Source organism: Urtica dioica, chromosome 1, assembly GCF_054948205.1.
Source record: "Urtica dioica subsp. dioica isolate 48M chromosome 1, U.dioica_male_clone48M_v1_H2, whole genome shotgun sequence".
NCBI classification, from domain to species: Eukaryota; Viridiplantae; Streptophyta; class Magnoliopsida; order Rosales; family Urticaceae; genus Urtica; species Urtica dioica.
In genome coordinates, this window is record NC_142756.1 from 2238252 (window position 1) to 2246307 (window position 8056).

At 35.8% G+C, this 8056-nt stretch overlaps 2 long non-coding RNA genes across 6 annotated transcripts; both read left to right on the top strand.

Moving 5' to 3' along the window:
- The first annotated feature begins 23 nt into the window (after positions 1 to 23).
- LOC149406253 (uncharacterized) lies at positions 24 to 1841 on the top strand. 2 transcript variants are annotated; one of them, XR_016301562.1, is made up of 9 exons: positions 24 to 259; positions 434 to 511; positions 607 to 674; positions 754 to 820; positions 924 to 1059; positions 1156 to 1223; positions 1302 to 1377; positions 1521 to 1612; positions 1704 to 1841. It is a non-coding gene; the product is annotated as an uncharacterized LOC149406253 (long non-coding RNA). The 2 variants fall into 2 exon arrangements; XR_016301563.1 differs by having other exon boundaries at positions 1526 to 1612.
- A 94-nt stretch (positions 1842 to 1935) lies between these two features.
- LOC149406254 (uncharacterized) lies at positions 1936 to 5381 on the top strand. 4 transcript variants are annotated; one of them, XR_016296007.1, is made up of 7 exons: positions 1936 to 2439; positions 2532 to 3407; positions 3588 to 3647; positions 4679 to 4735; positions 4892 to 4924; positions 5047 to 5179; positions 5303 to 5381. It is a non-coding gene; the product is annotated as an uncharacterized LOC149406254 (long non-coding RNA). The 4 variants fall into 4 exon arrangements; XR_016296005.1 differs by having other exon boundaries at positions 1936 to 2232; positions 2348 to 2439; positions 4679 to 4924; XR_016296004.1 differs by having other exon boundaries at positions 4679 to 4924.
- The last annotated feature ends 2675 nt before the right edge of the window (positions 5382 to 8056 follow it).

The window sequence follows — 8056 nt, forward strand, 5'->3', positions numbered from 1 at the left end:
AGGGTTAGGCTCGGGATCGGGCAGGGGATTACTAACTTCTAACTACTAACTACTAACATACTGACTCGCTCACTTACTAACTTTATTAACTACTAACAGACTAACTCGCTCCCTCACTAATTTTACTAACTATTGATGGACTAACTCAGTCACTCTCTAACATTTTGGTAACTGTTCAATGTTCTGCGTTGTTTTGCAGGATGAAGTAGTCTGCAATAGTACTCTGCAGGCTTCCAAGTCCGTGCCATAGTCCTGTTAGGTATTACGAATTGCCTGCAATTCGGGTCTTTATACTATTGTGTTGAGTAGATTTGTTGGTGTTAAATTCTGTGTTGAGTAGATTTCTAGGCCAAAGATTGGATTTTTTTTAAGTTAATGATTGTGCTCTCTGCTTATTCCTTGTAACTAACTTGTGTCTTAAATCTACAAACAGTGTGTGCATCGTAAGATGGAGCTTTTTAAAAAATTGGCGAATGTAGATGTCTTTCCCATCTTCTCAGTTGTGGACATGGTGAGTGAAAAGCCGTCTCAATCTACAAAATGTGTAAATTTCTCTTTTTTTTACTTTAAAAAATGATCCTAATGGATCATCTTTTGCCTCTACAGATTGCAAGAGATAGACAAATCTCTGGTTTTAGCCACCGAGAGTGAGCCGAAGACCTCTTCTGCCTATGGTGAGTGATGACCAATCTTATTCCTATTGAGAGTCTGAAAATCCTTTTTAATTCTGATTTCCTGTTTTCTCTTTTGCAGTTGCGGAGGATAATCCATATCGATCTTGCTTTCGGCTTTTGGTGAGGTCATTTTCATCACCAGCATGGTAAGAACTACAAAGTTGGTTACCTCCCTTTCAAACTTGTTGGTAAATAGATTAAATGCAAGTAATGGCGGATTTATAATTTTATAGGTTTTCTTATTAACAGATATATTTTTTCTGGATTATTCCTATTCTTATTGATGACGAGGACGACGAGAGACCCTCCAAGCGATGATATAGGATCGACCTTGGTATGAGAACTTTGACTCATTTCCATTCCCATCTTCTCAGTGGTGGACATGGTTAGTAAAAAGCCGTCTCAATCTATTAAATGTGTAAATATCTTTTTTTCCCCCCTTTAAAAAATGATCTTAATGGATCATCTTTTGCCTCTACAGATTGCAAGAGATAGACAAATCTTTGGTTTTAGCCACCGCGAGTCAGCCCAAGTCCTATCCTGCCTATGGTGAGTGATGGTCTATCTTATTCCTATTGAGAGTCTGAAAATCCTTCTTAATTCTGATTTCTGTTTTCTCTTTTGCAGTTATGAAGAATAAGCCGTATCGATCTTGCATTCAGCTTTTGATGAGGTCATTTTCATCGCTTTCATCACCAACGTGGTAAGAACTACTCAGTCGGCTACCCCCTCCCCCCCATTTCAATTTCTCATTTTATAGATATTCTTATTAACAGATTTACTTTTTCTGGATTATTTTCCTATTCTTCTTGTTGTGCTGATGTTATGCGCCAATTCTTCAACCAGTAAAGACAGTCTGCTAGCATGATACGCTCGATCCACGGCTCCTTTGCCCAGCTCTTTGCTTTCACCATGCACTCTAATCTCCTGATTGTGCAGTAAGTTAAACTCTTCGCTCTTTTTAGTCTTCATGATAGCAATAGTCCATGAGTCTTGACCATCCTAGGAGCTCTTGTTTTCTTGCCTCAGGTACTTATGGTGATGGATGTGGCTGGAGTTTCTCTGAACGAAGCTATGTCGTTCAAAAAAGCTCCAATTTGGCGATGAGCTGACCCATGGCCTGGCTCGGAAAGTGGGTAGGGTGACCGAACATGGGTAGGGCCAGTCTCGGGAAATGGGTGGGACCGAACATGGGTAGTATTAGGCTCGGGATAGGGGTGGGACCGAACCAGGGTAGCGTTAGGCTCGGGATGGAGGTGGGACCAAACCTGGGTAGGGCCAGGCTCGGGAAGGGGATTACTAACTTACTAACTTCTTTACTAACTACTAACATACTGACTCGCTCACTTACTAACATTACTAACTACTAACAGACTAACTCGCTCCCTCACTAACTTTACTAACTACTGACAGGCTAACTCGTTCACTCGCTAACTTTTTGGTAATAGTTCAATGTTTGGCATTGTTTTGCAGGATGAAGTAGTCTGCAGTAGTACTCTGCAGGCTTCCAAGTCCGTGCCATTGTCCTGCTACGTATTCCGAGTTGCCTTATATTCGGGTTTTTTTTTATTATTGTGTTGAGTATATTTGTTGGTGTTAACATATTTACTTTTTCTGTATTATTTTCCTATTCTCATTGTTGTTCTGATGTTATGCGCCAATTCTTCATCCAGTACAGACAATCTGCCAGCATGATACGTTCGATCCACGGCTCCTTTGCCCAGCTCTTTGCTTTCACAATGCGCTCTAATCTCCTGCTTGTACAGTGAGTTAAACTCTTAGCTCTTTTTAGTCTTCAAAATAGTAATAGTCCATGAGTCTTGACCATCCTAGAAGCTCTTGTTTTCTTGCCTCTAGGTACTTATGGTGATGGGTGTGGCTGGAGTTTCTCTGACCGAAGCTGTGGCGTTCTAAAAAGCCCCAATGTGGCGATGAAGCTGACCGAGGACCACCGAAGAAGGTACACTAATTGCTCTGTCCCTTACACCCCTGCTTAATATGTTATAGGATTCTCAACTTTGACCTTCTTAGTTAAATTCCTACATTAATTACTAAAGGGAAAACTGCACTCCATTTTTGTAATTAGGCTCTCAGGCTGTTAATATAAAGATTCTTTTATAAAATAAAAAGAAAAATTACAAAATGGAAAACAACTTTCATATTGTTTCTGATTTCTTATTATTATTTTTTTATATTTATTTTTGATTGGTTATCTTCCCCTTAGCTCTTTTAACTAGCTCCATATTTTCTTTTTTTTTTAAAACTGCCGGCCGGCCCAAAATATTTGGTCTCAGTCAAAAGAGTTGGGGGAGCATAAGCATCTATAATTTTCAAATAAAACTATATATGCATAATATATATATATATATATATATATATATATATATATATATATATATATATATATTGCTAGAAATGTATGTTTGTTATTCACCCCAAAATAATTTCTACCGAAGAATCTATTTTTTTTTTTAGATCGGAGGTGAGAGTATTGATTAAGACCATATGTTGCTTATTGTTATGGTAGTAGATTTCTAACAGATTTTACGTGTTGTTTCTCGTCGATATATGAACTACAAGGGCTTGATCCCTCTCTCTCTCCTAAAAAGAAGAGAGAGGGTATGTAGGCAGCTCAATTCTGAGTACAGCCATACTTGCAGATGCATGGAAAGAACAAAAGATATTGTTTTTATTCTTTTACAACAGCCACCCAGCATTGCCTCAGCTTTCAAGGTCTTCTCTCTCTCTCTCTCTCTCTCTCTCTCTCTCTCTCTCTCTCTCTCTCTCTTTTGGTTGATATATCTAGGTTGTTCTATTAAGCGGTTTCTTTCTATTGGATCAATATTAATCCTTCAGAGAGTCTGAAAACCCTTCTTAATTCTGATGTCATGTTTTCTTTCTTGCAATATGTAGGATAGGGCATATGGATCTCAGGTTTCAGCTTTTTATGAAGTCATTTTCGTCGCTAACACGGTAAGAACAACTCAATTGATTACTTCCCTTTCAAACTAATTTAAAAATAGATCAAATGCAAGTCATAGTTAGTGTTCTTTTTTTAAATTTACCCACAACTAATATGATCGTATCTTTTCAACCTATTTACTGTGTATCTTATGAGCTTCTGTACTAAGAATGTTTTTAAATTTTTTTAAAGTATCTTAGCTATACAGTTTTTTTGGGCAAATGCTTGCCTTTTCACTGTGTATCTTATGAACTTCTATAATAAGTATGATTTTAAATATTTTGAAGTATCTTAGCTATACAGTTTTTTTGAGCAAAGGCTTGCCCTTTCACTGTGTATCTTATGAACTTCTATAATAAGTATGTTTTTAGATATGTTGAAGTATCTTAGCTGTACAGTTTTTTTTTTTTGGCAAATACTTGCCTTTTCACTGTGTATCCTAGGAACTTCTATAATAAGAATGTTCTTAAATATTTTGTAAAAATGATTTATATGTTAAATTCTATCGTATGTAAGTGATTTCCATATTTTTATTTTACTTCAATTGTTTAACTTAAGAGTCGTGTCTAAACCTATGTGTGTAGCTATTACTTGAATTTGTACTTGGATAATTATTTTGTTATATGTTTAATTAGAGTTACTAATTCTACTTTTTTTATGAGGTTCACGGAAAGGAATCCTTTTGTGTTAAATAGCTTGTCCCACATAATGAAAGGCACGCAATTTATATTCGTCTCAAAGCATATACGAGTTTATCATGTATAAGCATAGATTCTTAAGACTTAAAGTAATTTCAACCTTGTTTGCATAACTTCTATTCTTCAAGTTTTACTTACTGACTAGGGTTTTTAGTATGCATGGAGTTTTTTTTTGGGGGGGGAAATAGTTCCCCATTTCACTCTATGTACCTAAGAGCTGCCATTTTTAATTGTAGAACTTGTTGAAATTATTTCAGTGTGTATAACTATTGTAACCTGCGTATCTAACTTACTTAACCATCGCTTATTGCAAATACTAATCTTGGTATTCTACTTTTGACGAGGTATTTGGAGGCAAATTTGTCCAAATCAATTAAGTTGTCCAACTAAAAAGACTAAAGGTATTGAACCTTTTTCCTTTTTTTGGCATCAAAGGTATTGAATCTTTTACTACTATCTAATAACATATTCTTGTTTAATATTATTTGTACGTTTCCAAAACAATTCCTAATTTTAGTCTGTTTTGACGATGTATACGGTTGACGCGCTGAGGGAAGCTCCAATGTGGCGACCCACGACCACTGAAGCAGGTACGCTGCTTGCTCTTTCTTTAACGCCTCTTCATAATAAGTAGTCTATGCATAATCTTCTCAAGATTCTCAACTGTGACCTCCTATGTTAAACTCCTAAATTAGTGTATCCGATCATTTAGATCTTATGACAGGTAAGCGAAGCTATAGAAGTTAGTGTTTTGGTGCTGTGCTCAAATATTAAGCTTTACGCATTTGTGTGGTATGGGAATCTGGATTCAGATACTTTCATTGGCCGGTGATTCCAATTAGCGAGTAAGGAATTTTTATGTACATGCGACTTCTCCGTGCTTCTTTCACCAAAGACTGAATTCCCTAGCTCTTCATTCATCATGCCTTTATCTTTGACTATGCCTGTTTATGGGGGGTTTATTGCAGGTACACTTTCATTCTTTTGAGTACAGAAAAATGACATATTTGGAGTATTGTCCAGAAGCTTCTTGTAGACAATTGAGTTGAGGTAAATTCGTTTTTATATTGATGCAGAAAAATGGTTCTTTTTTTTTTTTTTGTAGTTCCAATTGTGAAATAGTGTGCCTCTATGCACTGATTGTATTTTGTGGTTCAGGTGCAAGAATACGGAACGATTATTTTAGCAGGCCAATGGAGGGTCCGAGGGTGTGGGGGGACCGGATCTAGGTGGGGCCTGGCTCGGAAAGAGGGTAGGGGGACCAATCATGGGTACGGCTAGGCTCGGGATAGGGGTAGGACCGAACCTGGGTAGTGCTAGGCTCGGGAAGGGGATTACCAACTAACTTCTAACTGCTAACTTCACTAACTACTAACATACTAACTTGCTCACTCACTAACTTTACTATTAACATTTTAACTCGCTAACTCGTTAAATATTTGCTAACCGTTTATTGTTTTGCAGGATGAAATTCTCTGCAAGTACTCTGCAGGCTTCCATGTCTGCTAGGCATTACGAATTGCCAGCAATTCGGGTCCTTTTTATTATTGTGTTGAGTTGATTTGTTGGTGTTAAATCTTTGCCAAGATAGTGTACCAGGCTAAAGATTGCAATTTTTTAAGTTAATGATTTTGTTCCTCTTTTTAAGTATTTACAGAGGCTAAATGCCATATTACAAAAAAGAGGGAACATGGAGTACAAAAACGAGAGCATATAATCTCCAGCAACAGACCGGGAGATTGGTCGTGGATATCAAACAAAAGAAAAGACCTATTATAATTCAAGATTTGGATCCTATATTCATATCTAGGCTAGATATTTCATATTTATACCTGAGATCCAAAGTCCCGGTTGGGATCGAAAATTTTTAGATTTGAGATTTTTAGTTTTAGGGTTTTAAGTTCTTAGTTGTGGTTAAAAATTATAGGTCTAGTTAGGTTCTTAAGTTTTCATTCCGATATGAGTTCTTTATATAGGGTCTTATGTTCTTATAGGTGTCCAACTTCATAGTTTTGTGGCTTAAACTTCTTATTTTTAGCTTTAAGTTACTATTTGGAGTCCAATACGATAGATTTTGCGTTCTAAGCTCTTATTTGGCGGACGATGTTCTAAATTTAAGGTCCAAATGTTAGTTTAGGTGTTTTGAGTTTTAGTTTGGCGGTCTTATTTGATGTCCAATGTTCAAGATTTGGACTCCTATTAGGTGTCCAAATTTTTAGATATCGGGTTAAACGTTCTAATTTACGATCCTAAGTACTTCGGGGACCAAAGTTCTATTTCGCCATCCAAAGTTCTAAATTTGAATTTTAAAGATCTAGATAAAAGGTTTAAAGTTTTTATTTGGAGTAGTAAATTCTATTTTGGTGTAAAAAAGTACAGATTGAGGATTCTATGTTCTTATTATCAATACAAAGTTCAAGATTCGGGGTATAAAGTTCAAGATTCGGACTCCCAAGCTCCAAAATTTAAGATTTGGATCCTATATTCATATCTAGGCTACATATTTATACTGAGATCCAAAGTCCAGATTGAGATCGAAAATTTTAAGATTTGAGATTTTCAGTTTTAGGGTTTTAAGTTCTTAGTTGTGGTTAAAAATTATAGGTCTAGTTAGGGTCTTAAGTTTTCATTCCTATATCTAAGTTCTTTATATAGGGCCTTATGTTCTTATAGGTGTTCAACTTCGTAGTTTTGTGGCTTAAACTTCTTATTTTTAGGCTTGAGTTAATATTTGGAGCCCAGTATGATAGATTTTGCTTCCTAAGCTTTTATTTGGTGGACGTGTTCCAAATTTAATGTCCAAAATCCTAGATATGGTGTCCTTTGTTCTTGATTTGCGGTTTTAAGTCGTTATTCGTGGTACAACGTTCTAGATGTAGGGTCTAAATTTCTACTTTAGTGGTATAGAGTTTATAGATTTCTGATCCTAGCGGCTCTTTTGATTTTGAAGTTGTATTTTTGTTGTCGAAGACTATAGATTTTGGTCCTAAGTTCTTACTTAATGTAAAAAGTTACATATTTTGGGACCTACGTTCTACTTTGGGGTCCAAAGTTCTAGATTTCAATCTTATGCTCTTATTACGTGTCCAAAGTTTTAAGTTTGCGGTCCAAAGTTCTAGATTTAGGTCCAAGGTTCTAGATTATAAGTTCAAATATGTCCAGAGTTCTTATTTGGGATCCATGACTCTTATTTGCGGTCTACCATTCTAGATTTAGTGACATAAGTTCGAATTCGGTGTCTAAAGTTTTTATTTTAGGACTTAAGTTCATCTTTCGGGACCTTAACTCTTATTTGATGTCCAATGTTCATGATTTGGACCCCAATATTATTATTAACTGTCCAAATTTCTAGATATTGGGTCAAACGTTCTAATTTGGGATCCTTGGGGACCAAAGTCATAAGTTAAGAGTCCAAAGTCCTATTTATCCGTCCAAAGTTCTAAATTTGATGTCTAAATATCAAGATAGTAGGTTTAAAGTTTTTAATTGGAATACTAAAATACTAATTTAGGGTTAAAAGTTACATATTAGGGATTCTATGTTCTTATTATCGATACAAAGTTCAAGATTTAGGGTATAAAGTAAAAGATTTGTGTTAAAAGTTCTAGACTTTTGTTGGGATAAATATTCTAAGATTTGGCGTCATATGTTCTCATTTAGGCTACATAATTAGAACTGTGATCGAAAGTTTTAAATTGGGATCGAAATATTTAGATTTGAGA